We start from the raw sequence: 25832 nt of genomic DNA, 5'->3' as shown, positions 1-25832 counted from the left end.
GTAATCACATCTTGCCCTTATGGGCCACCGTGACTGGTCGAAATGGTTACGTGACCTTATGAAGTCATTGCAACCTGTCCATCGTAGCAGTTCAATTAAAGACTGGGCCAGAGAGGTTGTGTGACACTGTTACGTCATCGCACTATCCCTAGCGGGTTTTGAGCAATATAGGGTCTCGACAGCAACCTAGACATAATCGAAATAGCAAAACCCTAAGAAAATGTGATTTATGCAAACTTTGGCACCGTGAAAGCGTAGCGAATACTTGATACTGTAGAAAGCGTCCCAATATGGAGATTTATTGACCGAAAATTGCAAAGAAAGGCAAATATGCACAGAAGTTGCAATAGAAGCTGCGACAAATGTGAAACCTATGCTAACGCTTTCCGCGCTTAGTTAAGCTCGCCATTTACATAGACTGTTTTTCTGCTCCTCGGGTTTCTTTGGACATTCGGTGCGCTACCGCCATCTAGGAACCGTCGCTGTCGAAGATAGGTTTAGGTTTATTGGGGTTAACGTCCCATAGGAACTAGGAACCGTCCCTGCCGAAGATAGGTTTGGTTTATGGGGTTTACCGTCCCAAAGCGACTCAGGCTATGATGGACGCCGTAGTGGAGGGCTCCGGAAATTTCGACCACCTGGGGTTCTGCAACGTGCACTGACATCGTACAGTACACGGGCCTCTAGAATTTCACCTCCATCTAGATGCGACCGCCCTGCCCAAGGTAAACGGTCGATGCAAATGGCACTTCTGCCAACTTAAGGGGCGTACATCTGTTGTGAGCTGAAGACGAAAACGGCGCTGCACTTCCTCGGGACCGCGGTAATACGATTCAATCAACACAGAGTATGGCGAGCAGCGGCGAGTGGTTTGTTTGAGGCTGACATTTACCTAATCCGGGCGCTGGTTCACAATGCAGGATGCATCTGGGTGCCTGTGGGCAGCTTTGACAGGATGTGGCAGCTTGTCACTCGCACCTTCGTATGTAGCACACGACAGGATAGGATCGCTGCTGCATCACGCATGAAAACGTCGACATAAAAGTTCGGGATTCCAGGAGTCAACTTTCCGCATATCTTAGCACAGTTTGCCGCTGTCACAAGCATTCGTGATTTTCTACCTGGTCATCATAAACCGAAATGTGCTTTGAAAAGCCGGTTTCATCTCCTCTAACGAAATTGTGCTTTGCGTAACGCTAATCATAGCGTGACGGAAGAATTACAAGGTGAATAAATTGGTTTTCAGAATATAATGACACCAAGCACACGTTGTATTGTTCAAATCACTTTTTTAGAAGCAATGAACTACGCAATTCAAAGTCGCAAAATTCAATAAATGTCCTGACAACACACTTATTTTCGTTCCCCTGAGCTTTTTCTATGTGCAGACTAAAATGATCGGTATTATCTTCTATCACTTCATGTTTCATCTCCCACTCGACAGGGTTCGCAGAATTCTTGATGCATTAGCAATAAAGAAAATGAAAGTCGTGATTCTGTTAATTACGATAATAATAACGCATTTAACAATACTTCGAAATCACTAGTACTACAGCTAACAACAAGGCTCCCGTCTTATACTTTCAAAACCTGCCACCCATATTTACCATTAGGTCGAGTGAAACGAAATAAGCAGAACTTCGAAACGTAATGGAGCCTGACGAACTACGGTTTGGCCAGCCGCTGCATAATACAGACTCCCCTTTTGATCTAGGTGTTTTTGTGGCCTTGAACCAATTGTGTTTATAGATTTCACAATCTTGGCATATGTTCTCTTTGGACGGCGAATAATCAGAGCATTTCATGCACTGCGTGATCAGTGCGGGTGTGCAGTATGCAAACATACATGCTCAACGTTCTACAGAGGGTGTGGCAACTGAACAACTGAACCCGGCATCTTCATTTTAACAGTAGATAATTCAGAAGTCGCGATTATCGACTATTTCATTGTCATGAATAAGCAGAAACTACAGTTCTCTTAGACATTTACGCGGTAGCATTGAGGAGTAACGATTGGGACGGAGTCTTTTTTTCAAACTCAAGTGCTACATTGTGCAGAGTGCGCATGACGCTTCGTGCAGGACATTTGTTTGAGCAATATTTCGGTGAAGCGTAAAAAGAAATGATACAACAGAGGAGCGGCATAAGAATGCACTACCTCTTGACAACACTTAACCAGACTAAATTGATAACCTTAAGACTCGGGAGAAGGAACTGAGTTTCAGTTGCACATTGTTAGTGATGTCAGTGACGGGAGGCAGTTATAGGATTTAGTTCAGTTCTCTCCTGCCGTCTTGGGAAACAGTTGGACTGAGGTTGTGAGTGCATATGATTCCATGCTATAGGCTTGTGTGCTTTGTTCGACAAACACGTGTGCAGTACATAAGCAATGGGTAGTTCGTTAATCTACAATGACGCATCACCTAATCTGTAGCGATCCTTGAAAAAGAGAGCCATGAGCCGCACAAAATTGGGATTAAGCTTTATTGGCCCGATGAAATATTCCTGTGCTATCAGAAGCTATGACATACTTCTGTTTCTGCAGAATAGTATAGTACCGAGAGGAAGCTATACACCATTCAGTAACATTGGATCAGTCAGTCGGCCAAACACGGGCTCCATCGTCGACGTGCCGCTACGTACACTGTATTACCACGGCTTTCAGAGCGGAATAGAGCCGAGGAATACTTCCCCTGTTACAGGAGCGACGCGATGGGCTTCGAAATAATCTTGTTGTCGTAGCAGAGCAGTGCCCGTGAGGACGCGACTAGTTAAATGGGTAAGCGCCCATATCGGAGGACGTGTCGAAGATGGCATCTCCCAAGGAACGTAACAAAAGTTTCTTAAGGGCAAACTGTATAGGGCCGAAGTCACTTTGTCGCCACTTAGGTGCACTTTACGACGCATTCTGAGTTAGTTTTAATTCATCTCACCACAGTTAGGCTGCATCATGCAATCCCCATGATCCATGAATGCAGGTCTATGCGACGAAGGTGAGGAACAAAGGCAGGCCTGTCAAACAATTTCTTCACAATTCTTTCATCGGGTTGGCTTTGCCGAGAGAAAGCTGGCTCTTTTGTCGTAGCTTTTTTGGACACAATAAACGCGATTCACTCGCGGAACAAGCGGCCAAAGGTCGAAAAACGCCGTCGCTCGACACACTCCCTGCGTGCTCGTGATGTGTTGTCCTCTTGCCGTAAAGTACTGCGGTATCGGTCCTCTGCCGTAAAGAGGACATTAGAAGTGCCCTAAGGAACACACGTGTCGGAGCTGTTTGTGACTGTTTGGAGCGTAACAGGAGTGCAGCATTTATCACTTGCATATTTAGTGTGTTGAATGCGTTGTCTAAAGCAGCTCAAAAGACCGAGACATTGAAGCGAAGCCCACGGCAATGGCGCTGTATCACGGAGTCTTGCAGCTGTCAATGCTTCTGAACTTTATTTTTTTTTCGGAGCCGAAACCGGCGATTTACACGCTGTTCAGACGTGATATAATATCAGCGGTAGATTTACTAATGCAAAGCCCATAGTAACACCACGTATAATTTCTCTTTTCATTCGAGCTGCGCCGCTCTCTGTGTGTGACCGAAGGAAATGTGTGTCATTAACCTGAATCACGAGTGTGAAAAACATGTCTTAATATGTGTTTGCCGGCTTACCCATTGTTTAGCAAGCACCATAGAAATGATCATTGAGAAAAGGTGAAAAGGAAAGAAAATCAACATGTACAGCTTTGCCAAGTTAATTGTGGTTCTTTATTCATACTTTTAGGGTGACTTTTGATGATATATGTGTGCCCTTGCATGGATTTAATGATCCATCATTGCTGTGCAGCTTTATTAAGTGGTACCAGCGCAGTCGAGCTATTTTAGCATCTCATTTTGCCAACCTGCGCAGACCTAATTCTTTCAGCGTGCCGTCGATTACGACCGAATCAATTTTACATGTTAAAGTTGCACCTTGGACGGGAAATCACTTGAACTGCCTAAATTTCTTGGGTGAAACTTCCCGAATTTCTTGATGGATATCAGATATAGCCTAGGCTTCAGCGTCTATATTTTTCTGAGCCAATCCCCTGTTTTCTTTATATACCCTTGCCGTCAGAAGTGGGACTCAGTCAGAGCAGCGTTTGACAAATGAGTTACTGATGTATACTGGGGGACAAAAGTCTCTAGGACGCGTGAGCTGCAGACGAAGCCAATAGCTCTATTACCAGCCGCGGGATTGAGACCACATCTGAGGAGTTGATACTCGTGTTTTTTTTTTTAAATCTTGGGCAATGATACGATGTGACAGCAGGTAGGCGTGCCACTTATGGGCCTAAATGGCTTTCCGAGTTTCCTAGAACTTTCACCCTGATAGTTCAAGTACATAACGGTAGCCGAGCGCCAAAGCGCAGCAACGAGACCCACTGGGGGTTAGATTCGGAGTGTGTGGCGGATATTTGTTGCGTTCTGCTAATTCGATTGTAATGCCATGCTATAAGGGAGTAATTACTCATTGGCATCCACCCGAGCGCAGCCATACGGCTACAAAGGAAAGCTATGCAGCTTTCTCAGAAACTTCGCTGTTAAAGAAAAATCCGTCCTGGTCCGGGGTTCGAACCCAGGACCACCGCTTCACCAGAGCAGTCGCTCTACCAATTGAGCTAACCAGGACGGAACTGTGTTGGTCAAATGTTTAGGGGAATCCCCCACGGTAGAGTAGATTTGTAATAAGGGAGTAATTACTCATTGGCATCCACTCGAGCGCAGCCATACGGCTACAAAGGAAAGCTATACAGCTTTCTCAGAAACTTCGTAGTTAAAGAAAAATTTGTCCTGGTCCGGGGTTCGAACCCAGGACCACCGCTTCACACCAATTGAGCTAATCAGGACGGCAAGCTTATGGTAGGGCGAGAGCGAATTGATCAATAACTCGAAGTGAGAACAGTGTTGGTCAAATGTTTAGGGGAATCGCCCAAGGTGGAGTAGATTTGTAATTATGGAGTAATTACTCATTGGCATCCACCCGAGCGCAGCCATACGGCTACAAAGGAAAGATATATACAGCTTTCCTTTGTAGCCGTATGGCTGCGCTCGGGTGGATGCCAATGAGTAATTACTCCCTTATTACAAATCTACTCCACCTTGGGCGATTCCCCTAAACATTTGACTAATGTCATGCTATCCGGGGATGCGACTCGTCTTCGCCGCGGCCTCGTCATTGTGCGGGCGATAGTTCCTCGGTACCGCTTAGGAGAATCGAGCGGTAGTACCATGGGGTCTTGACGAAGCACCTAGGCTAGGTAACATTTTAAGGTACTATAGTTCATTCGAGCTTTATCAGTACAGCTGGCTGGAAACACGAAACCTTGGCCGGCGTTCATCGCTGTCAACCTCTTGAGACTAGTCAGGTCAGACCACTTCATCAGCAGTAATGACGAATTTCGCGGTATTCATTTAAGTGATTGGATATTACAGAATCGATCGTTAGCATCTTCGAATTGGTGTCCGTCGTCCGGTGTATTCTCGATAAGGGCTTTCAGAAAGAATTCGTCCGCGCGAGTTATCGAGCCTCTGATCTCGTTAGGAGCCAACGCGCTACGTTTCGACTGCTGTTATAGCAGGAAGTGAAATGCGGCTTCTGGTCAGCTCTTGGGGATTTCCAAGCTTCACTTTCTTTTGCTATGGTCGCTGGGCTGTAAGTCGGAAGTGGCCAAATATACTTGTGTTCTATAGGGCCCATGTTACCGTTTTCCTTTTAGGCCATAGAAAAGAGACAGCCACTGCCGAATTCTTGCGCAGTGCACTGATCACGATGTCTTCTGACTCATATATTGCTCTTTTCGTGGGATCTGCTCTTGTCGAAATAAAGCGAACGATTTGAGGGAAGACACAGATAAAGCTTAGAATTATTACACAATGAACTCGATATGAAGTCGTGATAGATTACAGCGCCTACAAAACCTGCTCCGGCGAGGGGAGGTCGACAGTTGAGAAGTAAGTGGTTTTCGATGAACCAATATACTGTATATTCTGGCTCCTCAACAAACAACAGGTGTTTATAAAATACTCAACGCCCGTTTAACACGGCCCACAACGATGCTATTGCAGCGATTCGCGCGGCCAACAGTGACGAGATAAGAGAGAGGATGAAATGTCGCTGGCACGTGCTAGAGAACGCTCGGGACCTTGGCATCGGCTGCACGCTGCCGCCGCTGCTCTGCCGCTATCCCCTCTCCAGCAGCCGTCTAATACATGTGACCGCGGTCGCCTTCTAGGCTACCTCCACACTATAAGCCTTATATGTTTTTGGACACCTGCTGAAGACACACTTCTTGTATCTCCATGCCACCGTATTCCAAACGCCGCGGCTGCTATCGTACTCACCGCGGTGTCTCAGTGGTTAGAGCACTCGGCTACTGAGCCAGAGTGTCCGTGTTCGAACCCGACCGCGGCGGTTGCGTTTCGATGGAGGCTAAACATCTAAACATAAAAGGCACCCGTCTGCTTTGCGATGTCAGTGCTCGTTAAAAGTCTCCAGGTGGTCGAAATTATTCCGCAGCCCTCGACTACGGCACCCTGCACTCTCCTACTTTCAGTCCCACCATCCTTCCTTCCGTCACGGTGTGGTTGAGATGTCCATCGAGAAGTGAGGCAGTTACTGCGCCATTTCCTTTCTCCAACAACCACTTATAATATAGAAACCACGGCCTCGTGCCCAAAAAGGGCGCTTCAAAGCCACAAAGCATGTGTGACGGTCCCCATAAGCCTGTAGGTACACTCTGTTGGACCCGCCGCGTTGGCTCAGTAGTTCCGTCACTCCATTGGGGTACCCGGGTTCGAACCCGACCACGGCGGCGGCGTTTGGATGGAGGCGGAACGCAAAAGGCACCCGTGTGCTGTGCGATGTCAGTGCACGTCGATGATCCCCATGTGGTCGAAATTATTCCGGAGACCTCTACTACGGCACCTCTTTCTTTCTCTCTTTCTTCTTTCACCTCCATCTTCATCCCTTTCCTTACGGCGTGGTTCAGGTGTCCACCGAGATATGTGAGACAGATACTGCGAAGTTTCCTTCCCCAAAAACCAATTTTTACTCTTTTGGTACTTGTTGACAGTTGTATATAGGACACCAGCGCAAAACGACGGTCGTCACAACGTTGCTGTTCTCATGCGCTCGAGAACAACAGACAGGTTTCGAGGTCTCCGGTTTCTGCTCATGGCTGTCTTTGCAGTGTCAATAAGTTTGGAAGTCTTCTGGCCCATTTCATCTTTTGCCTACTTCCATTCTTTATAGCACTACGGCACGTGCGCATTTATTTGGCACCTCGGTACTTAAGGTTGTGCACTTAACGCCGTGATAGGGAGCCGCTATCTGCCGGGCCAACGATCAAAACACAGCGCTTGCTCGTCAGCGCTCTGTCTTCTTTGTATATCTCTCTCCCTGCCGCGCACATGGCACCGCAGAAGCTTTATTTTTTTCCTCGTCTCTCTGGCACATTCCTTTTCTTTTCACGTGCACAGGTCCGCCCGGTCCTTCTGCCGTTTCTTCCAGAATTCGCTGCCCTCACTGACTGGCTACCAGATTCCACGAAGCATGCTTAGCAGTGCTGCTGCAACAGTCCGGGTTCTTCGAGCGGTGATCAGGTCCTAAAAGTAGCCAGCTCGTACCTAAGGTAAGAGTGCTACTGTTTTCTTTTTTTATTTTGCAATTGTGGCTGAAGACAGGTATGCGTAATGAGTGACTATAATATTTTCACTTATTGAAACGAATCGTTAAAGTGCGAGAAAAGGAAAATTGCGAGCAACTCAAAAGTCACTGATGTTTTGCCGAGGCACAGCAACAGAACATCTTTTCACTTCTTTTTACCTTTTTTTGATGCCTTCGGGTTTTTAGGCCTCGCTTGCCTCAGGCCGGAACGTGAGGTTCTTGCGTGACGTCACATATACTGTGGATCCTGCAGTTTGGACGCGCGCAGCTGTTGGGCGTGCCAGTGTGCAGCTGGGGCGTAGTGGTAGCTTGTCAACGTGAACGGCCTGCGTACTTGTACCTCCACGAGATGCAGCGGAAGGGAATTTGACACAGCCGTTATGCAAATATGTACTGGCGGGATCGTCATACAGGCAACAGCAGGTAGTGAAAAGAAGCAGCTTCGACAAAAAATTTATCCTTCGCACAATGTACTGTCTAGAAGGAATGTACCCGCGACGCTAAGGTGGAGACCGGGTGTTGAAAAAGAGTAAGAGTAAGAATAGGAATTCTACTCGCTTCAGGGCGCAGAAATTGGAGACAAAGCATTCAGGGACTGAAATATAAATATAGCCAGCCAGAGTGTAGCGTCTTAGCATCGAATACGCAGCTTTTGTTTTGCGCTGTTGTGGCATACCTACAGCCTTGCCGGTTTTGCGATTGCCAGTGTTTTCGGAGTCACACCTAGTACACGGTTCTGCCAATATGAAAACGGTTAGAAAATTATAAACGCTCTTAAGATCACGTATTGATCTACTACACCGGGACCGTGGTACTAGAGCACGATCCCGATATAGTAGGCATCACCGAAACGTGGCTGACGACAAACATCTCGGATGTTGAAATCGCCCCTCCGAACTATTAAGTAATACGTAAAGATCGCCAGACGCGTGGCGCAGGCGAATCATTATTAATAAAGCGCCGCCGCGGTGGCTCAGCGGTTATGGTGCTCGGCTGCTGACCCAAAAGACGCGGGTTCGATCCCGGCCGCGGCGGCTACAATTTCTTTGGAGGAGAAATTGTAGAGGCCCGTGTACTGTGCGATGTCAGTGCACGTTAAAGAACCCCAGGTGGTCGAAATTTCCGGAGCCCTTCACTACGGCGTCTCTCATAGCCTTAGTCGCTTTGGGACGTTAAACCCCATAAACCAAACCATTATTAATAAAGCAACAGTTCTCGTTTGTCATCGTGCCAGATGTAGAAGAAGCCGAGGCCATATTTTGTAAGCTGGAAGCCAATGGTGCGCATATTGTCCTAGGTTGTGTTTCTCGTAGCCCTTCTTCAGGGCACGAGTGCATAACAATCATTCAAAAGTTCATGCAACGTCACATTCGCAATCCCAATACTCGAGTCATACTCATGGGTGATTTTAATCTACCTGAGATGGATTGGACTAATACGCATCTCTCTTCCCTTGCAACCTATAGGATCGTCGATTTATTGTTGAACTTTAACTTTCGCCAAACTGTATCACGCACAATCCGCACGCATGATACAACGGGAAATAGAACGGGAACAATACTTGATCTTACGAGGGGGTACCCAAAGAAACCGGACTAAATTTTTTGGTCGGCAAAGCTTCTGTGGTACCGCGTTTTGCCACTAGGAGCGCATAGAATGAACATTCCAGAGTCAGTAAGCCGAGTGCCGTCGTTGAAGGAGGTCAAACTAGTTTAGGCAGAATTTTAGAGTGACGACTGTTTTGTGTCAGTGTCGTTTTTGCAATGCCTGATTTTCGTGAACAGCGTGCGCCGGTGAAATTCTGATTTTTGCTCGGAAAAAGTTGAATGGAAACTCTTGAAATATTAAGAAAGACGTACAAGGACGATGCTATGGGGACAACTCAAGTGTTCCTGAATCGAATCCTGAATCAAAGAAACAATCATGCCAATGGAAAACTTCAAATTCACCTCGCCTCAAGAAAGCTCGTCAGGTGAAAGCAAACGTCAAAACAATGCTGATTTGTTTTTTCGACGTGAGAGGAGTCGTCCATTGAGAATTTGTTCCGCAGGGTCAGACAGTTAGCCAGGCTTTCTAATTGGATGTTTTGAAAAGATTGGGCAACAGTGTGCGGTGGAAGCGGCCAGATTTGTGGCGGTCGGGTGACTGGTTTTTCCATCATGGCAATGCCCCTGCTTACACAGCCCTGTCTCTACGACAATTTTGGACCAAAAATGGCATGACCCCTATTCCTCAACCGTCATACTCTCCCGACCTTGCCCCGTGCTACTTTCTTTGTTTCCTAGAATGAAATAATAGGTGAATGGAAAGCGTTTCGCTGATGTTGCTGAGGTGGAGAAAAAAACGACGGCGGCACTGTCAAGCATCACAAAAGATGAATTTAAACAATGTTTTGAAAAATGGAATGAAAGATTCGACAAGCGTATCATTGCAAGTGGGGAATACTTTGAAGGAGGTTGAAGGTCTGTGCTTAAAATGTGAACAAATAAGTTCAAACAAAATTAAGTCCGGTTTCTTTTGGGTACCCCCTCGTATATTTCTCAGCCATACATTTCCGCTGGGCCAGTCACACACTGAGATCATCAAAGGGATGTCTGACCATGATATTCCTATATGCGTACTAGCCCCGGGAATCACTATCACGCCTCGAACCGAATTAACAACAGTGAGTAATTTTGAAAAAGCTGACAATGCTAGCATACTCACCTATCTCGAACATGAATTTCACGCTTTTTCCGCGCTTTCACGCAATACTCACACAGATATTAATGCTCTCTGGGTTATGTTTAAGAACAGTGTAGATCACTGTATAACTCATTTCGTGCCACTGTTAAAAAACGCCCTAGAACGAAGAATGCTTGGATTACACGTGAGGTTATTCAATCAAAACGACGAGTTAAACGGCTCAGGCAGCGCAAGAAATCCAAAGGAGTTACCGCACTTGAAACAAGTAGACTGGCGCATGCTATTTCAGACTTTAAACAAAAAGCAACAAAGGCGAAACAACAGTACTTTCAGGTTACGCTTCCTAATTTCCTCACGAATAATCCACGACGGTTCTGGAAACATTTTAGCACCGACAAAAATACCTCTCATTTGCCAGTTGAAGAAAAGATTAAAAAAGCAAACGCTTATAATGATTACTTTCGTTCAGTTTTTACAGTAGATAACTGTGTAATACCCAGACCAAAAATATACAGTTGTTCGGATATTGGTCCCCTTAACATTACCGACGCTGGTGTTTTTAATCTTCTGCTCGGTCTGGACAGTAAAAAAGCAAGTGGCCCAGATGAAATTCCAAACGCTTTTTTAAAACGATATGCTGAACCCTGCAGCAGGTACCTAGGTCTAATCTATCGTAAATCTCTTGCCACCTCCAGACTACCAGAGGACTGGAAAATTGCCAAGGTATTACCGATCCATAAATCAGGCAATACTTCTTCGTTTTCGAACTTCAGGCCTATATCACTCACTAGTACCGCATGTAAACTACTAGAACATATAATTTCAAAGCACGTAACAGAGTTTCTAGAGCACAACAACTTATTATCGCCTCATCAGCATGGATTTCACCGCGACTTACCAAAAGTGACTGAATTAACTGAATATGAGAGAAGCCAACAGCCACAGAAACCAAGGGGCACAGGGGATTTTTAATTTATTTATTTTGTGGTGTTGATCAATTTATAATATTACTGAATATGTAATCGCTTAAAGCTAATTGATTAGAAAAGCAGAAGAAAAAAACAACCACATGCCGCCGGTGGGATCCGAACCCACGACCTCCGAATTACGCGTCCGGTGCTCTACCTCTGAGCTACGGCGACGGCTGTCAAACCTTCTGCTTTTGGGGGTATTTATGTTTACAAATAACCGAACCTTTGGTGTGTTCACCAGCGCCACCCACGTTCTTAAGCGGCGGACGTAGCACGTACTGAGTTACTGCTGATGTGACGTAGAACGTCATCGAACGGCGAGGGTGGGAGCTGTGTGAGAACCCTCTTATGCTTCCTAAGGCATCAAGGCTGCCAGAACCTAGGCCCTCGTTAAGCAATTAAGCAGACAAGGAAACGGGAATGAGGGGCTCGTTATAAATATGAGAGAAGCCAACAGCCACAGAAACCAAGGGGCACAGGGGATTTTTCATTTATTTATTTTGTGGTGTTGATCAATTTATAATATTACTGAATATGTAATCGCTTAAAGCTAATTGATTAGAAAAGCAGAAGAAAAAACAACCCCACACCGCCGGTGGGAACGGAAGTTGTGCATTACCTACCTTTAAGTATTGACAGTAACAGCCAAACTGACATCATAATACTCGACTTTGCTAAAGCCTTCGATTGCGTATGCCATTCCAAACTAATCGTAAAACTACGGGGTTACATCGGTGATGGGGAACTTTTGGCTTGGATTGAAGATGTCTTGCAGCAACGTTCCGAACTCGTTTTTTATAATAACATTCAATCTGAAACGGTACCAGTGACATCCGGAGTTCCTCAAAGCTCTGTACTTGGGCCACTGTTGTTTCTTATATTTATTAACGACATTACCACCGACATTACCTGTAACATCAAACTCTTTGCAGACGAGTGTATAATTTACAGAGAAATCAGAAGCCATGAAGATCATGCCATACTTAACAGATCACTGCAAAAACTTTCGGACTGGTGTAATGACTGGCAAATGTCAACTAAGAAGGTGAAATCTGTAGCAATTGCAGTAACTAGAAAAAAACAACCATGAAATTTCTTGTATAACATCAATGGTACTCCACTGGCCTTCGTCAACGAACACAAATACTTAGGAGTTACATTAACTAACGATCTTAGATAGGGCAAACACATCGACAACATCACTTCAGATGCATTACGAAAGCTGTTTTTTTCTTCAAAGGTGTCTTCGTCTTGCGCCAACAGAAACTAAACATTTAGCTTATAAAACGTTTGTCAGACCTGTTCTAGAATATGCTAACACTGTTTGGTTTCCTCAGTCTGTAACCAATATTTCACAAGTTGAAAGAATTGAGATTGAGAAGTGAGATTTATTAACAACAGGTACAAAAAACTGACTCACCTACACAACTAGCTGTAATATGCGAAAAAAAGATTTAACTGCGCGAAGGGGTTAAGACACAAGAGAGACACATTCACGACACTTAGAAGCGCCGAACGCTTCCATGGCTTTTGCTTCGAACACTCCTCTAGGCAAGACGACGAAGCCTCCTTCTCTATAAGATTCTAGTTTAGTAAGAATGATTGGTTTTCAAAAATTTTTCAACTTTCTGAATGGGAGGCTCAGAAAGGTTCTATCACTTATATGACGGTAGACGCAATCTACTCCGTCTCCGACAATTGGCTCCTTCTCACGTTGTGCCACTTTTTCACCGAGTTCATGTACAGTCGTGAAAAATATGAGAGGGAACAAACTTCACGCAGAAAATTGCAAATTTCTTGGTTATTTCTCTACTAAATTGCACAACGACATTGGGATATTGTAGGCGCAGACGAAAACTAGTTAAAGAGAGAGAAAAACTGCGCTTGTCACAAATAATAACGGAGTAATCAATAAATGAATGCTCCAACTGTGTTCCCCACTCATATTTTTCACGACTGTACCATGCCGAGCAGCCGAGACCGGGAGCTGGGTGGTTCATAGCAGTATTTCGAGCCGTTTTCTAAAATCCTTCTAATTTTTCCGGGAATCCCCACATTGCCCAGTGCCGTGACCGAGTTGGAAGTCGGTTCTTGATGCCGTGTAGACGGAAGCTTGAGCAGTACTTGCTGCCACAGAAATTCTGTAGAACGTGCTGCCAGTCGGAGATGTTGCTTGTACCTTGCGGCTGATGTCTGCCAGTCTGAAGTATCGTGAAGGAAGATCTTCATCCAGTCTCTTAACAGACGCACTTGTCACCACGCTTCAGATTTCATGATCTTGAAAATCCTTCTTGTGTGCCCACGACGTACCAATGAAGCCGAAGAGAAGAAGAACATGCATCGGGACGAATTTTTTCCTTAGACAGAAGGACAAGAACCGGGACTGACATGTAACTACCGCAATAAAACTTGCACAAGAGATCGCCGCATCCGGTCTTGCTTGGGAAGAAAGGAAAGAGCCCGTGGTACTAGAAATATGTTGCAAAAGGATATGCCGGGATAGTTGGTTCGTTTGTGAAAAAATATTTAACTGCGCGAAAGGTTTAAGACAAAAGAGAGACACATTCACGACACTTAGAAGCGCAGACCGCTTCCATGGCTTTTGCTTCGAACATTCCTCTAGGCAAGACGACGAAGCCTCCTTCTTTATCAGATTCTAGTATAGTAATCTAGTAGTTGTAGTATAGTAATCTAGTGGTATAGTATTCTAGTAGAAGGATTTTAGAAAACGGCCCCAAATACTGCTATGAACCACCCAGCTCCCGGTCTTGGCTGCTCGGCATGGTACATGAACTCGGTGAAAAAGTGGCTCAACGTGAGAAGGAGCGAACCGCCGGAGACGGAGTAGATTGCGTCTACCGTCATATAAGTGATAGAACCTTTTTGAAGCCTCCCATTCAGAAAGTTGAAAAATTTTTGAGAAGCAATCAGCTTACTATACTAGAAGCTGATAAAGAAGCAGGCTTCGTCGTCTTGCCTAGAGGAATGTTCGAAGCAAAAGCCATGGAAGCGGTCTGCGCTTCTAAGTGTCGTGAATGTGTCTCTCTTGTGTCTTAACCTTTTCGCGCAGCTAAATCTTTTTTTTTTCAGAAATGAACTAACTGGCCCGGCAAATCCTTTAGCTGTAATCTCCGGGTTCGAAACACTATCAACAAGGGCAAAGCGCGTGTGACTAAAATTCCTTTATCAGCTCCTTAATAACACTTTTAAGATCGGCCGCCGCGGTGGCTCAGCGGCTATGGTGCTCGGCTGCTGACCCAAAAGACGCGGGTTCGATCCCGGCCGCGGCGGCTAGAATTTCTTTGGAGGGGAAATTCTGGAGGCTCGTCTAATGTGCGATGTCAGTGCATGTTAAAGAACCCCAGGTGGTCGAAATTTCCGGAGGCCTCCACTACGGCGTCTCTCATAGCCTTAGTCGCTTTGGAACGTTAAACCCCATAAACCAAACCAAACCAAACTTTTAAGATTGATTCATCAAAGTACACTTCACTGTCACAAAAACGTGCATTAAGAAACCAGCACGCGTATACGCTAACCACTATCCTTATCACAGTAACACTTTCAAAGATTCTTTCTTCCCGCTAGCAACAAGAGAATGGAACCATCCATACGCATCTATAACTAACGCTGATTCATTTTCGCATTTTTGTTCTGAACTAGAAGGCGCGTTTTAAAACTGGAGTTGTGTTTTTTTTTAATTTTGTCAATTTCAAGGAGTATGCGATGTGTTGTGCCCATGTTTATATTATGTTTATGTTTCTGAACTAGCATGCCTTTCTTTTTTGGATTGCTTGCGGAAATCTGTCAAACTTCTCTTCAGTTTTTCTGTGCTATGAATTGTCAAGATTATTCTTGTCCTTTGCACAGCCGCTTTTAGAAATGTTATCCTTTACCCTGTATTATACAAGGCCGCAACCAGAGACTGGCAGTATATCAAATAAATAAATAAAATAAAGATGTCATAGCTTAAACTAGGTGTCAATTTGATCCTTGCCTTAGAAAACTCAGGTGCTGTCTTTTTCTGTTACTTTCATTGCGCATTACAATCAGTTGGTGCCTTCGCGGTCACTCATACGCGTACATGAGTGCACAAAGTGAAAAAGTAACCTTTTACTCTTCCCGAAAGCAATGACAGGGTGTCTTTCTCCAGCATCGTTCTCTGTCAACGAAGGTGGCATCTTTGCTGGTATTTATAGGCATCCTGTTCTTTAAGAACCACTCTTTAACAAGTAGGGCCATTCTCCGCCAAGTGCAGCACCTTGCGTATGGTACCGGTACATTAGGAACAGTAGATTAACCCAAAATAACAGGGTCCGCCTCTTCACGGCCTCTCAAAAACGAAAAATGACAATGAATCCTTGTGAAGAACTGTTTATTGCGCCTAGCGGATACCTGCTAAATATTGTCAGTGGACCACGACGAAGACAGTGCAGGGCTCGTGCGCAGAGCGCAAAGAGGACGAAGTGTGTTGTGTGCGCCGTTGGCCTGCATTGGTTCGACTGAGCTGCTGTCAGCTATCTCTCTGTGACTACGCCTCCTCCTTGTGTGCGTACATTTACGCTACAATATGAATGTGCAGCCCCATGCTGCTAATTAACTTATTTGGTAGATGGCTTCTTCTGCGTGCACTTCCCATCCCAGAGATTCAACTTGCCGCCCTTTCTTATATTTAAGTATGTACCTGTTTCCTTTTTCAGGCAGTGATTTCTTCTGTCGTTTATGCAGCAGGCAGCCCAACGAGGTTTATACTCCGCCTCACAACTTGTAAGTGCAGTGGGAGATACGAGCGCGAGGCGACTTTCCAGACCACTGCAGTTGCCTTTTGGGCACGTGAAAAATAGCCTCTTGTCAGAGTCATCATCTCGAACTCGCAACATTCTCTCTATTGAACAAGATTTCGATCACTTTTGCATATGTGCACACGTTGTCCAGTCCTTTTTAGTGCCTATTTGATTTTTACGTAAGCCCCTGGTCTTCCTTCTCGGGACAGCTAAAAGGCTGCTGATTTGAATTCACTAAGCAATGTAATTTATTTTGGAAGGTATTTCATAAAGGGGAACAGCCACCTCTGTAGCTTAGTTTAAATGGCAATGCGAGCGACCTCTGGAGACTGAAGGTTTGGTTCCCACTCATGGCGTTTTAGTTATTCTTAACTGAATCAAATCAGGCTATCTAAACGATTGCTTGTTTTATATTTTCTTTAAAATGATGTTTACTTAATTCTCCAAAGCTTTCCTCGGTTTTGAAATAAGTTGGGGTCTCGATTATTTGCGCATGAAAATGGCATCGCTTAGCACACTCAAGGCAACCCCCTCTTCGTCAGCATCGAGCAGAAACGATTCCGACATTCCAGAAGGTTGGACGTCATGGGCTGACGCAACTGCTTGGCGTCGAGCCGACGAGCGATGGTTGAAAGGGGAGCGGCACTACAAGGCTAGTCGCTCTGCGGAGTTTCCTTTTACCCTGTTTTACGACGCGCGCTGGTGAGATGGGTCCATGCGGCGCTCTTTCTGTTCACTTTTTTTCAAAAAAGCGCTGAATTTTATGGCATTGCCCCTTCCTTTAACAATGTTGTGCAACAATATTCACAAATAACAAAATTCGCGCGCACATGCATGCGCTCACAAACTGAACGGCGAATGCCACCCGCGTGTGGTGCACGTGTGTCTGTGCGTCGGTCATTGAGAAGGAACTCAAGGGGTTGAGAGTTTAAAACAAGTCTTTACTTACAGGCAGGAAGACACATACAAAAGGTGAAAACGAACAGAGGGAGTAGCAGAAACTATACAGAACACAAAAGATGACAAGCAGGAGACGAACAATACAAAAAAATATGCTCATCCAACAATAGCGAACAACAATTAGGCGTACAGTGCATTAAAGGTAAGAATATAAAAAAACGTTTTCAGTGGTAGGAAACGGAAAAGTCCGGCGGACAGTTCACGTACGGGGGCCGACGCGATGACTCCGGTTCAGGTGGCTGTCGATGCGGCGATGGCTCGAAGGAGGCGGGCCTTGCGCTATGGAACGCGTGCCTCGGCGCGGTAATTCGGCCCTCCACACCTGCAGGCACACCACCCAACCTCGTTAGCGGCCTGTCTCCTACCGACTGTCCTCAGCTCCCTGCCACCTAGATGGGCTGGCAGCCAGCACACTCCCCCCCCCCCCACCATCGGGACGCTTTTCTCAACACGGTGACGACGGGGAGAGGGGACTCCCGCATTAACCCACGAAGCTCCCCCAGAGCGCCGCGCGGTACGGGAGGGCAGGAGGAAGCGCAAAAGACCTGTCTTCCGTGACAGTCGTTGCCGAGTCGGCTAGGACTGCACTCTCCAGTTTCAAAAAACAGCGCACCCGCACCACCGTCTTTGAGCTTGCCACGCTTTCTGGAACTCCAGTGTCGGCTTCGTTCGCCGATGGTCGAGCTCCGAGAGAGACCTTGACAAACCCCCAGCAATAGCCGTGCTACGAGCCTGTTACTGCGCAATCTGAACACACCCCTCTGCTCTTTCCCGATGAGCCACGTTCCGTAGGTCTGTGACACTCTTATACGGCCAGATTCGGCCTACTGAGTTCACACTGAGCATACTGGCCCTGTTTGAGTATTCGGGGGCACTCATGGTTCTCTTTTTTACGCGACTGCGGCTTTTCTTCTTGTCGAGGGTTCGGCTCTTTTTCCTGTCTCTACAGAGGTTTCTCTTTGCGCGGTTTTGGCTCCGCTTCCTATTCGTACTCCTCTCTGTGTTTCTGCTCAGACTTCGAGCCCTCCACTTTTCCTGCTGCTAGCGCGTCTGTTGCGAACAAATTTAACGCCAGTTCGCTCATGACGGCTCCGCTTATCGTGTCTTTTTTCTCGCTGTGCGCTTTTATGTTTGTGCTTTCGACCATAGACTGCGTCCTTACTGAACACTGGACTTGTTCGCCTCAGCTTCTTCCTCACTTTGCTGCGATGTTCGTGCAGCTCGCTTGCACCTGACTCAGCTGTCTTCAGCCTGGTTCTCTTTCATCCCAGTTTCTTCCTGGCATTTGTCCGAGGCCCGTCCTGTTCGATTCCACCTGTATTGGTGGTGCTCGATTCGCTTCTCTTTCTTTTTGCTTTTTTCCAAGCTCTTCTACGGGGCACACCGGGTTCATACTCACATGTATCATCCGAGACGTGTTCTCGTGATCAAGACAGGAGTTGAGTCCCTTGTTTTTCGGGGACTGAGCTTTCTCCTTGTTCTGACGTTTTTTTTTCTTTTTGCTCTTTCTGACCTTGCTTCGTGCGCAGTGCTCGAGGCACGGCTCAGGACTAATTGGAGAATCTTCTGAACTCTGCTCATTCTGATTATTTCTTAAGTTTGTCAGTAGGTCACTTACAGTGCAGTCGCCTGCTCCTCGTCTTCCTCATCGGGAAAGCCCTACTCGCTGCTTGAAGGTTCACTCGAAACGGTTTCCAGGTCTTCGCTAAGTGCGCTCTCCTCACCTATTACTACGTCGGAGTTTTCGTTCTCTTTCACATTTGGGCGCTATCCGTCACGGTCCCTACAGCAACTCTCAGACGTGCACCACTGTGATTTGTCGCTGGATCTCTACCTTCTACCTTTTTCCGTCGTCTTCAGGCGACTTCTTTAAGGTGCACTCCGACTGATGTGTCAAAATGGCCTTCTTCTCAGTGCCTACTACCTCGGTAGTAGCTACGCCTTTAATTTCCCGAGGAAGAGACGCTCCGGTCTGGCCTTCACTATTTCTAATCTCAGTTGTAGAAACGGTCTGTTTTACAACCAAGCTCTGAATTTTGGAGCTAGCCACAGCCTCTTCAGTGGTTACTAGAGAATCAATCTCTCTGCTCTTCTGCCCGATATCTGCAACGTTAAGCTCCACTGGGTTTCTGACTTTCCTCAGACGCCGAACTTCTGCAAGCTTCCTCTGAAGGATTGCCATCTCTCTTTCAAAAATCCTTTCGGCCGCTTCCTCTCGCCCGTTTCTTTCTCTCTCTTCTTCACGGTTCCTTTGCCTCCTTTCTCAGCGGCTTCTCTAGCGCGCTGTCTTTCTCTTTTCCTGCTCGAGCCCTCTCTCTTCCTTTTCCAGCCCTGTCTCTCTCCTGGTCCACCTATTTATGCAGTTTGGATCCGGACATCGCCATGTGGATGCCGGCCTCTACAAGCTCCTTTAGGCTCATATTTGGAGACCGAATTCTTACTCGTCGAACCTCACTAACCGCTTCAGCGCGGCACCTCAGAGTATCGATCTGCTGCTAACACTCGTTTACCACCTCTGCGTAAACTCCTTCCGACTCTTTCTCCGATCTCTACGCTTACAAACACCAAACACCCTGTCCGCGGATGCCAGAATAAATGTCACCACTTCGCGCACTGTAGCGTGCGTTCCGACACCCTTAGAGCGTGTGGGGGCAGCGCTCTCGGACACAAAGGAGATGCCCTCGACTCAGCGTTTCAAGCTCAGCGGAGACCAGCTACCAAGTGGCAAGAGGTTTGGTCGTTTGGTGCCCAACTTTCGCCTGTCGCAAGCCAGAGAATGGGTCGGATCCAAAGGTTCACAAACAAAAGAAGTTTTATACCGCAAAGAGACGATAGAGAGGACTTCACAATCACTCGTACAAGCACATACAAAGCGATTAACAAAACAATGCAACTCGTGCAAAATACGCTCGAGAGATATTACAATACAAATGAATTATTGCACCTAAAGTGCACTAACACAATAGAGAGGCAAACAAACAAAACACAACTCGTGCACCAAACACTGCGACAGTCCGACGACCGGAGGTTCACGACGGTGCCGTCCCGCAGACTGACGCGCAATGCCTCGTCGGTCCGTGGCTGGGGCGAGTGGTGTCGTCCCGGGAGTCGAGCGGGCGCGCTGCTCGGAAACTTAAACCGCTGCTCTGCCGCTCGGCAGTGCGGCCGCTCCCACCGTCGCGGCTGCTTGGTTACTTCTGACAGAGAGACTTATGCACTCCGGCATGTTATTACAGACACCTTCTTTCCACCATTCGATTCGTACACACGAATACAGCGCTGCCTTTGAGCAAAAAGCTATATGGAAAGCTCATGCTATCCTATATGAACGAAAAGACACGATGGATTCTAAAACAACTTTTTGCAACATTTACAAACAGTTCTTGCTGATATGTAGTCGGGCTTCAGAATATCCTGATGGTACCAGCTTGATAGAAGTACGTCGCTGCGTCTTATTTTACGCGTTTTCTTTGAGCGAATTGTAATTAAAATGAATGTCTAGTCGGTAGTATCAGCTTTGAATCTGTAAATGAAATAAGGCATCTTTTACTTCAATTATAATTTAGCTACACATGGTGGTTGTGTATCCCTGCAAAGAACACTAGGCGGCGCCCTACAAAATAGGACGTAATAATTTGTCTGACGTTACTATACTTACGGGATCGGCCACTACGTGTCGTTAAGAACCAAGGAACATGAGTTAGCTGCAGTCTGTCATTTATTAGGCCGTCTTTGTTAGTCGATATCATTAAGGAAAGATGAGAGGAGCACGAGAGATGCATAATGGAGTGAACATCTAGATACTTTAGCATATTGCTCACATCAAAGGCCCAGGTAGTGCTTCAAAATGGAAGGCGATGTGTTACCCACAGATTGCGGGTTTTCTCGGTTTTAGGAGACCCCTTTTGCGTCAAAACGTCATTTTATTATTGCTAAATGGGGTTCAATGCTTCTATACAAAATTTGTTGCAGAAATGACTTCTGTAATGTTTCTTTGCGGGAACCACCATAAGCACTGAAATGTCTGCGTTACGTATGTAGTTTAAGGCAAACACTTATTTTAAAGATGAAATATTTTTGACACTGTCTTTCACCTGTACATTACACATCTGCGTATAAACAGTAGGTGATTTCGCATAAGTTGTGTAATAGGATGTTATTCGTGCCGGAGGAAGTTATCACTCTTTTTAAATACAAGGGTCTCAGGGCGGGTAGACCGTTTGCTACGCCAAAAAGACATAGAGCCACTGCGGTAGCTCAGTGGTTATAGTGCTCGGCTTTTAGACCCGAAAGGTGCCGGTTCGATCCCTGCCGTGGCGGTCGCATTGGTGGCTGTCGTGGCGTCTGTGTACTGTGTGATGTCAGTGCATGTCAAAGAACCCCAGGTGGTCGAAATTTCCGAACCCATTCCTACCGCGTCTTTCATAATCTCAGTCTCTTTGGAACGTTAAACTGAGTAAAAGAAAACCATTCATGAAGACGGTGATTAAACTGAGGCATATGCAATAAAAGAACAATCTGAGCGAAAGCGTTTGTTGAAGACTTATGTATCAGAAACCGCCACCTTTCTATCGCTTTCAAGGGGAGCTGAGGCCCGCAGGTATTGTGCCCCATTCGTGGGAATGATTTTCACCCGAAACGTCAAGATATTCAGGAAAATTGTTGCGCCTGTTCAGCACACACAAAAAACTAACACGTCACTTTACTTCTAAAGATGTATTGCAGATACCGCGAGAACGAAAAGAAAAAGAAAATGAGAATGGATAATTGAAAAGTTTAAAATATAGATCACGCGTGCGCGTGGGACTAAAGCGACGGAAATTAATGCGGCAGACGCGTCTCCGTCGACCATGACGCATCCACATTTTTCTCGTTTGACGACTCAGAAAAGAAACAGTTCATTAATCACTTTTCTTTTAGAGGTCTGTTCATACACTTCCTCTATTCTTCCATCGTGGGCTCTGAGTCCTACAATTCTCCAGTTTAGCCCTTGATTTGAATGAGTCATGGCATAACGGAGTTGAGCGGTTGTCATGTTTCTTTCCGGCACACTTATCAAATCCAGTAATTTATATGACCGAATGGTGAGCACACCTGTCTTGCGCGATAGCGATAATACAGGCTACGATGCCAAGAGCTAAGTCCCCGCTTATACGCGGGCCGCACAGTCACGTGTTGAGCTTTGTTTGAAAAGCACTTGGGCCTGAAAGTCTGAGCATAGCTTAGTTTGTTCCTAACACAATACTGACGGAGCGCTTCATAGAGTGTTTGTTCTCTCCTTGTGTGCAGCTAGCACTCTTCAAAAACTAAGGATGATAGGCCAACTAGCCCCAGTCGCAGGTCTTCTATGCCAGAGCTCTGCGGCTCTTGTGTTGATATTTTCAAAGGAAATGAGAGAACAAATGAAAGAAGGGACGTCATATTGACCAGAGATGTCAATGTCGTTCTTATAATTAATTTGTTAACCACTTCCGCCTGCAATGGCGTGAATGAGCTTGGTATATACCTTCCTGGTTTTCTATTCCTTTATTCCGTATCATTCCTTTATAGTATTTTCTTTTCCAGTCAGCTGTACGGAACTGTGAAGAAATGAAAGGAATTATTAATGCGAAAGAATTTCTAGGCTATGTCAGTGGGGTGGTGTCACGCAAACGTGTCCATAGCAGTTGTGACGTTCACAGAAGAGATAGCACCAAACGAGTGGTTGTAATCGAAAGAGGATGATGCGGAGATGCTGCGCAAGAAAATTATGTCGATAGGATGATTAGCTAATTAATGAGTCAGAAATATCGAAAAAACGTCGAAACAGCGCGGACGTCGATATAGGGAGTGGACGGGAAAACAGCCATGAATGTCAAAATAGTGCAGAAATAGTCAAAGGAGTTAAAATAACGTTTGAAATAAACGGAAATGTATTTGAGCTATAATTAATCGAACAAAAAGTTTCATTGACATAGAATAATTAGTTAATAAATTATCAGCAAAAGCCATTGGACGGTTAAATAGGCTGGACGGGGATACAGTAAGGGGAAGGGAAAGCAACGACGGCGCCATATTTGAAAAAGCAATTTGCTTCATTTAGATAAAAGAAGGTATAATCAGAGTAAAAAAATAATAATTAAAGCTTAAGATATTACCCAAATTAAGTAGTTAAATTAACAATCAAAAAGTAAATGATAAAGAGAGGCGACGAGTGCCGAGCAGGCGTCATGCTTTCGCAGTCGCCCAATGCGGGTCGCTGCAATGATCTCTAATTTTTATTCTTCTCAGACCACGGTCGCAGCGATTGCACTAGTTTCTTGTGCTTCGTACAGTAAACGCGATCGTTACGAACCACACAAAAAATGATACTAATACACTGTGTGCGAGGTAAACTGTCGCTATCTGCAATCCCATTCTGTCCTCATGGTTGCGCGGGAAATTTCCTATTTATGACTTTGTAGCGTTGAACTGAGATGGAGGAAAGTTGTGAGCATAAACATTCAGCAGAGCGCGTGTTTCGTAGAAAGGGGAATGAATAATTAACACCGCAGGAACCTACGATTTGATTTGACATTGTCCTGATCAGGAAAGTGCACGATTCTACATGTGAACCGCACTGACACAGCCCTGCTCAGGACAAAGTCAAGACATAAAATTAAACACGGGCTTGAAAACTTCGTAGAGAAAATGCAACGGTAGCTCAGATAAGTGTGAAACCGAAACCAGCACCTGTGATATTTAGTGCTGAGAAAGAAGTCTGCGAAAGGCAATTGTGGTTTGGTCCCCACTGGAAATCGGGAGGGGCCAAACATGCTATGTACAACCTCTACTATAGCTGTAGGAACTTTCTCCTGCAATCCGCATCTCAATTCTAAACATTTGTCTTGCGACGTTTCAAATAAAGCTCTCCATGTGAAATAGTGGTGGTCGATCGGGCCGTGAATGAGTAAAACATGGAGAGATTAACACAGGCCAGGGGTCTCTTTCGTGAGTTTTATTATGCCATCGAGCAGTGTCCCAATGTGCTAAAATAAAAGTGTATCACCAATACTTCGAGGCATTGTGCAATGTTTTTTACTCATAACCTGCTATAAATTTATGGCACAGCTAGGGAGGTGTTGTCGGCCGGTTTTGTTTTGATTAAACAATATCGGCCGCAAGTTCAGATGCTTGCAGGTCAAAGAATTATTTCTGTGAGAAGAAAGATTATAGGGGCGGCGTAGGAAGAAAGACAAGGGTGGTGTAGATAAGAGAACTAAGGTTATTTAGCGATGTTGTAGCAGCGCGGATTAAGGAAGTTAACTCAGTGTGGGAGAGCGTTCTATTTTGCTCTTGTGTTCAAAAGTTCATAAAACACTGCTGCATAGTGCAGATGGTTAAATAAATTTTGCGTTGCTAGTCCCAAAACCACAGTGGAATGAAGCGCAGGCAAGCACTTACAAGAGATCAAAGCGTGAAAGGCATCAATGGGAGTGGGACAACATTCATGTCGCAAGACTTTCTAATAAGAAATATTGTCATGTTCGTATTAATCACTTCTCAGGCATCCAGCTCAAGATTTCAATAGGAGCGTACTGTAGCTGTAAACAGACTGGAACCATAAGCAAGCGTTCAGATTAGTAACCGAAATCAGTGCCGGCCTTTCCTCTGAAGAAAAGCACCCCTGCACTAAACACCGAAAAAGTTGCATAACTCTCTCAAAGAAAATGTCAAGCGCGGCGGTTGAATTTCTTTGGAGGAGAAATTCTAGAGGCCCGTGTGCTGTGTGATGTCAGTGAACGTTAAAGAACCCCAGGTGGTCGAAATTTCCGAAGCCCTCCACTACGGCGTCTCTCATAGCCTGAGTCGCTTTGGGACGTTAAATCCCATAAAACGAATAAAACCAAACTACAATGTCAAGAAACTGTTTTTAATGGAAGCTTTGGGCAGTTGCTTCAATATCATCGGAGTCCTCCTTTCACGTAAACGTGTTTGCGCTATTCCGACTGTGTTTCTATATGCTTTCAACGCAGCGATGTTCTATTCAATGAATTTTCTCTTTTTCAAGCAGCCGCCGCGGTGGCTCACTGGTTACGTCGTTCGGCTGCTGACCCGAAAAACGAGGGATCGATCCCGGCCACGACGGCCGAATTTCGATGGAGGCGAAGTTCTAGAGGCCCGTGTGCTGTGCGATGTCAGTGCACGTTAAACAACCCTAGGTGGTCGAAATTTCCGGACACCTTCACTGCGGCGTCCCTCATAGCCTGTGTCGCTTTGGGACGTTAAACTCCAATAAACCATACGAAACCTAAAATTTGACAAAAATACCTGCATTAAAACATGCTTAGAGCACGTTTCAAATACGTGAAAAAATATGTATGAGGTTTTAGCATCTTGTAAATGTAATAAAAGTGAACTTTCGTAAATATGAAATTACTTCGTCCAAAGTATGCTTCAACTGTAACAAACCGGCAGTCCTTGTAACCATATTGGCCGCGTACTTCCAGCTGCTGTACAGCAATCTAGTGCTTGGAATCGCGTTTCGGGAAATGGCACTTGCATGTTGCCAATGTATATAAAGTGTACTTTCGTAAATACAAAATTAATACTCTATCATGATCACCATAATCATTGGTTTGGTTTAGTTTAGTGGGTTTAACGTCCCAAAGCGTCTGAGGCTATGAGAGACGCCGTAATGAATGGCTCCGGAAATTTCGACCACCTGGGGTTCTTTGAAGTGCACTGACATTGCACAGCACACGGGCCTCTAGAATTTCGCC

General features: G+C 45.6%; 1 protein-coding gene and 1 non-coding gene across 4 annotated transcripts in view; one reads left to right on the top strand and one right to left on the bottom strand.

The window, feature by feature from the left end:
* LOC149361185 (monocarboxylate transporter 13-like) overlaps positions 1–25832 on the top strand; it is a 133221-nt gene that overhangs the window by 68335 nt on the left and 39054 nt on the right. For 2 of the 3 annotated variants that reach the window (XM_089572620.1, XM_089572618.1), the window contains exon 2: positions 7508–7659. The gene's annotated coding sequence lies outside the window, so the exon portion shown is untranslated. Of the gene's footprint in view, positions 1–7421; positions 7660–25832 lie in introns of those variants that run through there. The other variant, XM_089572619.1, reaches the window with a different exon arrangement.
* On the bottom strand, positions 4584–4657 carry TRNAT-GGU (transfer RNA threonine (anticodon GGU)). Its single transcript has one exon. It is a non-coding gene; the product is annotated as a tRNA-Thr (tRNA).

Source organism: Amblyomma mixtum, chromosome 2 (genome assembly GCF_055824585.1).
Source record: "Amblyomma mixtum isolate Tamu chromosome 2, ASM5582458v1, whole genome shotgun sequence".
NCBI lineage: Eukaryota > Metazoa > Arthropoda > Arachnida > Ixodida > Ixodidae > Amblyomma > Amblyomma mixtum.
This window is presented reverse-complemented; position numbering and strand designations above follow the sequence as displayed.